Here is a 7,690-nt window from a genome sequence, read left to right on the forward strand (position 1 = left end):
CTATAAATGAAAGTCTCCTGAAGGAGAAGTCTCCAGGGAGGGTAAAGAGCTGTGAACCAGTGACTGCAGCGTGCCTTGGAGAGACAAAGTTAGGAGGAGAAGCTGAAAACGTGATATGTCTTTTTCAGTTTGACCTCAGCCTCTAATAGTGTTTGGCAAGTCAGCCTGGCAGATAAATTGGTTCATATTAGAAAATGGGGTTGATTTATTATGAAATTGATTGCAGCCCTGTCCTGCACTGAAGGCATTAGCGATAACAGCATCGGGTGCCTCAGCTCTTAACTAATGGGCTTCCCCCAGGCTTTCCACTTGCTGCCAGGCTTTTACCCACAGCCAACAGCAGTCAAAGCACACGGCTCTGCTGGTCCCTCCTCACGGACGCAAAATCCTTCCCAGGCAGGATGGTGTCAGGGAACACAGGTTGGGGTTTCTGGATGAGCTGGGGTCTTGGGAGCCTGTAACCAGCTCCTACTCCTTGCGTTAGGCAAGACAGGCTGAGATGCTCTAGAGGCAACTGGCATTTCCCAGAACATCCCACAAGACCAGGGCCAATATGACTTTTACAACCAGCACCTTGAAATATCAAAGCATTGTATGTGTTGTTCTTAGGACTGTTTCCTGAAACCGGAAATGGTTACTGGAAATAAGGAAAAGTATTTACTAAACTTCTTTGTTTTGCTTTTCTTCAGTGATACTGAAAAGTCTTTCAATGGCATAGAAAAACCATCACCAAATGTAACAATGGAGTTTCACTGCTTTTTGCAAACAAAGCTGTTGTTTGCCCTGTTATTTGCCCACGATGGCCACAATCTGCAGTGCAGTTGCCTCAAATCCCTCAGCATGTTGAGGAATAGCCTTTCCATCTGGGGCTGATTAGAATGCAAATGAACAAACCAAACATAGTGGCCACTTAGACCCTGTAAACTATTCAGGGTCTATCTAATTTGGGAAACTAATTTACTATTTACAGTATGGATACAGATGTAAAAAATAGGAAAAAGAGTATACGTGGTGTCAAAAGGCAATCTTTTGTGTTCATGCCTTTCTCTTTGGACACTTATCCTGGACCCTACCCCAAAGAGCAAAGGATTTTCTTGTTTAATTTTTCTGTAGTCGTAATTAAGACTCTTCCAGTAGTGATTAGAAGTCACTGAATAACAGACACTGCAACATTTAGTGGCTGGTTTAAGCAATATTCTTCAATATTTTTGAAGGAAAGGGGTTTTCAATGATTGAAATGCCCCTTTAGACATTTTCAAAATAAAAAATTTCAATATGAAAGAACTGCACGGCTTGAAAGGAAAGCTCATTGCAAGAAAGCCTATAATTGGACAAAACTGAAAAAAAACTTTTAAAAATCACTGAAAACAAATTGATTTAGGGGATGAAGGAAGGTTAAATTTTTATAAATGTTTTCCAACAACTGCCTGCCAGTCACATATAAGCTCTCTTTTTGCATAAATTGCTTTTCAGGTAGTGGCGACACTTGTTACACCACCCCTGTGATGGCCCGTGCTCCTGGCAGTAACACAAGATTTTCTGGCTCTGCTTTTTTCCATCAACTTCAGTACCATTTTCATTTAGGAAGAAGCAGTACAGTATAACTGCAAAACATAAGCTTTTGCAGAGAACAGTTGTTTCTACAGGAAGCACTCTATCTCTTCAAATCAGTTTTGGAGATAATGGCTTTCTCCTTTCCACCCTAGCAGAAGGTAGGTCACATCTGGCAACAGCTGCCAAGAAGCCAAGTGTGTGTCTTATTGAAGCAAACTGTCCATGTGGCCAAAAGCCACAGTCATCTACACCACCACAAATCCTCTCAGGCCAGTACTATACCTGCCCTTCTAGGGCTCGCTAAGGCTGCAGAGCTCTGGGTGACATCAAGACACGCTCCTCTCCAGTATGGATGTGCTTGAGCTGAAGGTCTTATAGCATCTGTACCCTGCTCATTTAACAAGCAGTCCTGGGGAGCGTTCACCATGGATGGGCAAAATGCAGCTTTCCCATCACACCACCTCCAGCAGCACCAAGCAGATAATATACTGGTATGAGCAAGACAGCTGGAAGCCCCATATATTTTCCAGACTAATTTTTATAAAGTAGCACATTAGCCTGAGAAACAGTTCTTAATATTGTGAATAATTGTCTAACATGTCCCTTTTTCAGGCTTGTGCTTTTATCATTAACACCTCCGATTAGCAAAGACTCAGAGTCTGAGATGTTCCTTTGATTTAAAAGGTTATAAATTTTAGATGCAATGTCAGAGAGTAAATTTTACAACACAGCTGAGCTGTGGACTAATTAAAAGACTACCCCAGTACTCTTCTCACCCAATACATCTCAGATTTGTGACAGCCTTCAAGAAAAGTCATGAATTATGCCACGTGCACCATATGCAATCTATTGATCTCTCTGTGTGTACATATGCTCTGTGTGTGTGTGTGTCCTACAGCCCATGTTCATGATGGTTTCTTCACAACCACATGCACAAATGAAAGTTTCTCATACCAGAGAATTTATAGCAGTGCAAGTAATGATTGCAGTCATTTTCCTTCCTTGCCACTGCAGGGTTACTGCTGCTGTTTAATTCCAGATGTCCTAGATGTCAGAGCTGGACATTATACTTCAGAGGAAGAAGGTTCACCTACTTGCATTGTTCCAGTGCAGAGAGGTGAGATTTGTCTGTCACTGAGCTGTTGCTTAGGTCTTAATCAAGATGCCCTGACCCATGCTTTGTGGACCTTGTTGATTCTATGTAATTTAAAGTGAAAATGGGAAAAATGCTCATGTTTCACTTGACACCATGCATTGAACGATCCCATATTCTTTTGTGCTCAGAAACAATGTCCTCCTCAGTGCTCCACCTGACGCAGAAATTCAGGGTGTCTCTAAGTCGACTTGTGTTTCCTGTGGTGGTATGAAATGTCTTTCTGCTTACCAGTATCTCTTCCTAAGGTAATGTCTGCAATGGACAAGATTCTCTCAAACATTAGCAAAGCAAATATTTAAAGAGCAAAAGGGCAGCATATGTCTGAGTAACAAGATCTGAGGTGACCAGGAGAAAGTGGGAAATTATATCAGTCAGTTTTAGCCAGTGAAACCCAAAGGCAAATCTCTGAAGTTTCATGGACTAGTTTTTAGTTATTCTCAGTCAGTCTCATTTTCTGGATGTTGACGTCAGTGGATTTGGCACTAGATCAACAGGGAAACAGAGGGATAGTTTCATCGCTACACATGCAGAATTAGAGATTCGTACCAAGATAGATGAGCTAGATTTAGATGAGAGGGAATTTCTGACTGAGAATGTTCTTGTAAAAAGTATTATACAGTATTAGGCTTGTGTGAGCTCCCAGTGTAATAAAGGAGAATTGTATAAGCCTTGGCAGGAACACCTCACTAGGACTTTGCTTTGATGAAAAAGCCTGGAAACATACACTTAGTTTTGCTATAGCTGTAATTATCTGGCTGTATTGATCATGGTGTTAAGGTTATCCGATGGGTAGGGTGTGAGCAAGGATCAGGTTCAGTCCATGAATTAAAGCTGCAGAGTGTCAGCTCTAATTTACACGCATACAGTTTGAAAATTGTCCTTCTGCAACTGCAGAGCTCCCTGGGATTGACACAGATAGGCAGCATGTGGAGTCTGTGCAGCAGGAACGGGGGCACCCAGCACTTGGCATTGCTGCTCTCTATTATGCAAATATCTGGGTTACGAAAGAAGCAAAGAAGGGCAGAATAAAATGGGGAGTCTGGTCTCTTCTGCAGGCACATGTAAAACCCTTGATGACGTTAATGAAATTCACAGTCTTGTGGGAAACTGGACAGGCTACTCAACTCTGATTTTAGCCCTAAAACTGTGCAGTACCTTGAAGGCAAGAGATGGTGATTGCTGTGGTTTGCATGTGAGGCTTTGCACAGCAGGGACATCTATGCAGCCTGCACAGTAAAATAGGCTGTTCCATGTTCTCTAATACCACAACCAGAGCCGAAGTACAAGAATGAACAGTTTCAGTGAACAGGGCTCTTGTTAACATACCATTATTCTCTCTGGAGACAGGCCTGTCCCTTCTGCTGCTGAGCTATTAGATAAGCAGGAGGCCAGTGGAGAAGCAGGAGACGATAGCTCTCAGGGTTGTGTCGGGTATCCATCCCATAGCTCTCAGGGTTATGTCGGGTATCCATCCCATAGCTCTCAGGGTTGTGTCGGGTATCCATCCCATAGCTCTCAGGGTTATGTCGGGTATCCATCCCATAGCATGCTGCTGTACTGCAGGGACCACATAGAGCGAGGACTCCACCCACCCTCTGCAGGCAGCTCAGCCCTTGCCCCCAGGTGCTCGTGAGTAGAGCTGGGCTGCCCCTCAGCTGAAGGCTTCTCTGGAGGGTTTCCAGTGAGGGACAGGTGATGGGTTGTTTCTGGGAAGCCCCAGCCTTGAGCATGCAGGGTTGCTGCAGCTTGGTCCCCACTAGCCCTAGCGCTTGCCCTCCTCTCTCAACCTTGGGGCCACCGGTCTCCAGCTGATGGCCACCCTCCTCTTCCTCCCTCTGGTTGGCTGAAAAGGCAGGGGAGGAGGAAAGGGAAGGGTACCTGAGGCACAAGATGTCCTACTAAGACTATGCTGTTTCCCAGCTGCTATATCATCCCGTCCAGGAGGTGGCTGTATATCAATGGAGAACGATGTTCCAGGAGGGTACACGTTTAATACCTACCAGCTCTGCAGGAACGGTGTGGGAGCTGATGAGCTATGACCAGCTGAAAGGTCCATGGAAAAGGTGTTCACTTCGGTAGGAGCAGCGACAAAGCAGGTCTGAAATCCTACTACACTCTACTGCTGTTATTTGACTTTCATCATGACTGCTGTGCAGTTGCCTGTCCATTCACAAGCATTTGTTGTGGGCTTATTTGGGTATATCTTGGCATTTGAGAGGTGTCAGTCTGCTAAAACCTAAGTGGCAATAGCTAATCACAGTTAGCTTTATTCTCTACAGAACATAACACGAGAGCATATGGCTCAATGGCATAACTTACTTTCTCTAACAGCATGGTCAGTTCTGCAAAAAACCCAAACAGTGGAGGACATGGTCCTTGCTGCGAGCTCTGGCTATCCTGTAATCAGAGATGCATCAAATGAAGAAAAAACACACCACTCTCACATCATTATTTCTTCAAAAAAAAAGGTCAACATCGGGTTTTCTACTCACCTCTGATACCCTAAGAAAAAACAGCTTTCAAAAGTAAATTATTTTTGCTGGGTCCTTGAAATTCAGTGCCACTCACTTTGGATTTGAAATCTCTCTGTAAAGGTTTAGAGATGGAAATTTCAATGGCTCAATGTCCACATGGAGACCAGTGACAAGTGGAGTTCCTCAGGGGTCTGTCCTGGGTCCAGGGCTGTTCAGCATCTTTGTCAGCGACATGGACAATGGCACTGAGCGCACCCTCAGTAAGTTTGCTGACGACACCAAGCTGTGTGGTGCCGTGGACTCACTTGAGGTAAGAGATGCCATCCAGAGGGACCTGGACAGGCTTGAGAAATGGGCCAGTGCAAACTGCATGAGCTTCAACACGTCAAAATACAAGGTTCTTCACCTGGGTCAGGCCAATCCCAGGCACAAATACAAACTGGGCACAGAGTGGAATGACAGTAGCCCTGAAGAGAAGGATTTGGGGGTGTTGATAGATGAGAAGCTCCACATGAGCCGGCAGTGCACTCATGCAGCCCAGAAGGCCAACCCTGTCCTGAGATCCATCAAGAGGAATGTGGTCAGCAGGTCAAGAGAGGTGATTCTCCTCTTTTATTCTGCTCTTGTGAGACCTGACCTCGAATATTGTTTCCATTTCTGGTGTCCTTACCGTAAGAGGGACATAGATCCGTTGGAGTGTGTTCAGAGGAGGCCACAAGGATGATCCAGGGGCTGGAGCACCTCTGCTATGAGGACAGGCTGTGGGAGCTGGGATTGTTCAGTCTTGAAAAGAGAAGACTCTGGGGGGACCTAATAGCTGCCTTCCAATAACTGAAAGGAACCTACAGGAAGGCTGGGGAGGGACTTTTTACAAGAGTGTCCACTGATAGGACAAGGGGAAATGGGTTTAGGTTGAAGGAGAATAGATTTAGATTAGATTTTAGGAAGAAATCCTTCAGTACGAGGGCAGCAAGACTTTGGAATAAATTGCCCAGAGATGTTGTGGCTGCCCCCTCCCTGGAGGTGTTCAAGGCCAAGTTGGACGGAGCCTTGAGTATCATGATCTAGTTGAGAGGCATCCCTGCCCATGACAGGGAGGTTGGACTAGATGTTCTCTAAGGTCCCTTCCAGCCTAGGCCATTCTATGCCATTCTATGATTCTATGATCCCAAGACCCCAGAGAATGTGCAGAGTGAGTGTTATACTGTATCTGTTCAGAAAGCAGCCATATCCACCTGTCCATCAAAATCAGAGGAGTCCATTGTCTTGTGTGTATATTCGGTACACTAAGCAAGGGCTGTAAACAGTATTTGCAAGATTTCCAACAACCTTCCACAACAAATTCTTTATGGCACAAACCTTTTCTTTCGTAATTTACATTTTGTACTTTTTTTCCCAAAATCTTCAAAGTCAGAGGACAAATCCTTTCTCTACAATGCTGCTATGAAAGCTACTGACTCACAGGAATAACCAGAGTGTAGGATTTGGCTTAACTTCTTGGCTTGATGCCGGTATAAGGCTTCATAGATCTTTTTTAGGTGTTTCCTATTGTCATGGCAACTCTGATCAAAAACCTTTCCATGAATAGCCTTGTCAATTGCAATACAAGCTCTTGGCTGACTACAGCCTGCTCTTCTGCTCCAGTGTGATTTCACAAGCTCCTCTTGCCTGACCTTTCATCTCCTATCTTTCCCCAGATCCCTTATTGCTCAAGCTAGAAATATATCTTTTGTTTTGCAAGAAAGCTTTAAAAATCTTTCTAAGTGATAAGCAACAGCCAGATCTTGCCGCTGACTTCAAGAAGCGCGGTGCTTTAGGAGAGATTATGGTCTATAATAAGTGCCTCTCCCGCACAACAGAGCACAGACCACAATAAATCCCCATGAATATTGGCTCTAGCAGAGTCTTGAACTCCACACCTCCCTAAAACCGTCCTGTGACACAAAGGAATCATAGAACGGCCTAGGGTGGAAGGGACCTTAGAGATCATTTTAATCCAACCTCCCTGTCATGGGCAGGGACGCCTCTCAACTAGATCGGGCAACACATAGGGACTGAACGGGGATCGAACCCGTGACCTTGGTGTTATCAGCACCACGCTCTAACCAACTGAGCTAACCGGCCCCCTAATGAGCCAAGCTGTAGGGAGGGGTGGGTTTGGTAAAGGGGATCCCACCTGTGGACAACAAATCCCACTGTCAGATCCCCCCACACTGCTGTGACAGCTGAAAGGGATGCCATGTGTGTCACCGAAGTCTAAGGCCATCTTGCCTGCTCAGCTCTGGGAAGCGGCTTGGAGAATCCATGTTAGTCGATGCTGCTACATTTGGCTTTTTTTATCTGATTTTTTCAAAGGTGTTTGAGCAGCCACATAGGAAATTGCAGCATTATGAAAATCCATAAGAATTTTGCCCTACAAGACCAGGTTTTTGCCAGCTGTCTCTAAGGTATCTTGCTTACCAGGAGCTGAAATAGCTTGGTAGAAATAATATACATTTTGCATATA

General features: G+C 44.8%; 1 non-coding gene across 1 annotated transcript; it reads right to left on the minus strand.

Annotated features, from left to right (window-relative positions):
• Nucleotides 1-7,234: 7,234 nt before the first annotated feature.
• Nucleotides 7,235-7,308, minus strand: TRNAI-GAU. Its single transcript has one exon. It is a non-coding gene; the product is annotated as a tRNA-Ile (tRNA).
• Between the last annotated feature and the right edge of the window lie 382 nt (nt 7,309-7,690).

This window comes from Apaloderma vittatum, unplaced genomic scaffold (genome assembly GCF_000703405.1).
Source record: "Apaloderma vittatum isolate BGI_N311 unplaced genomic scaffold, ASM70340v1 scaffold7237, whole genome shotgun sequence".
Classification (NCBI taxonomy): Eukaryota; Metazoa; Chordata; class Aves; order Trogoniformes; family Trogonidae; genus Apaloderma; species Apaloderma vittatum.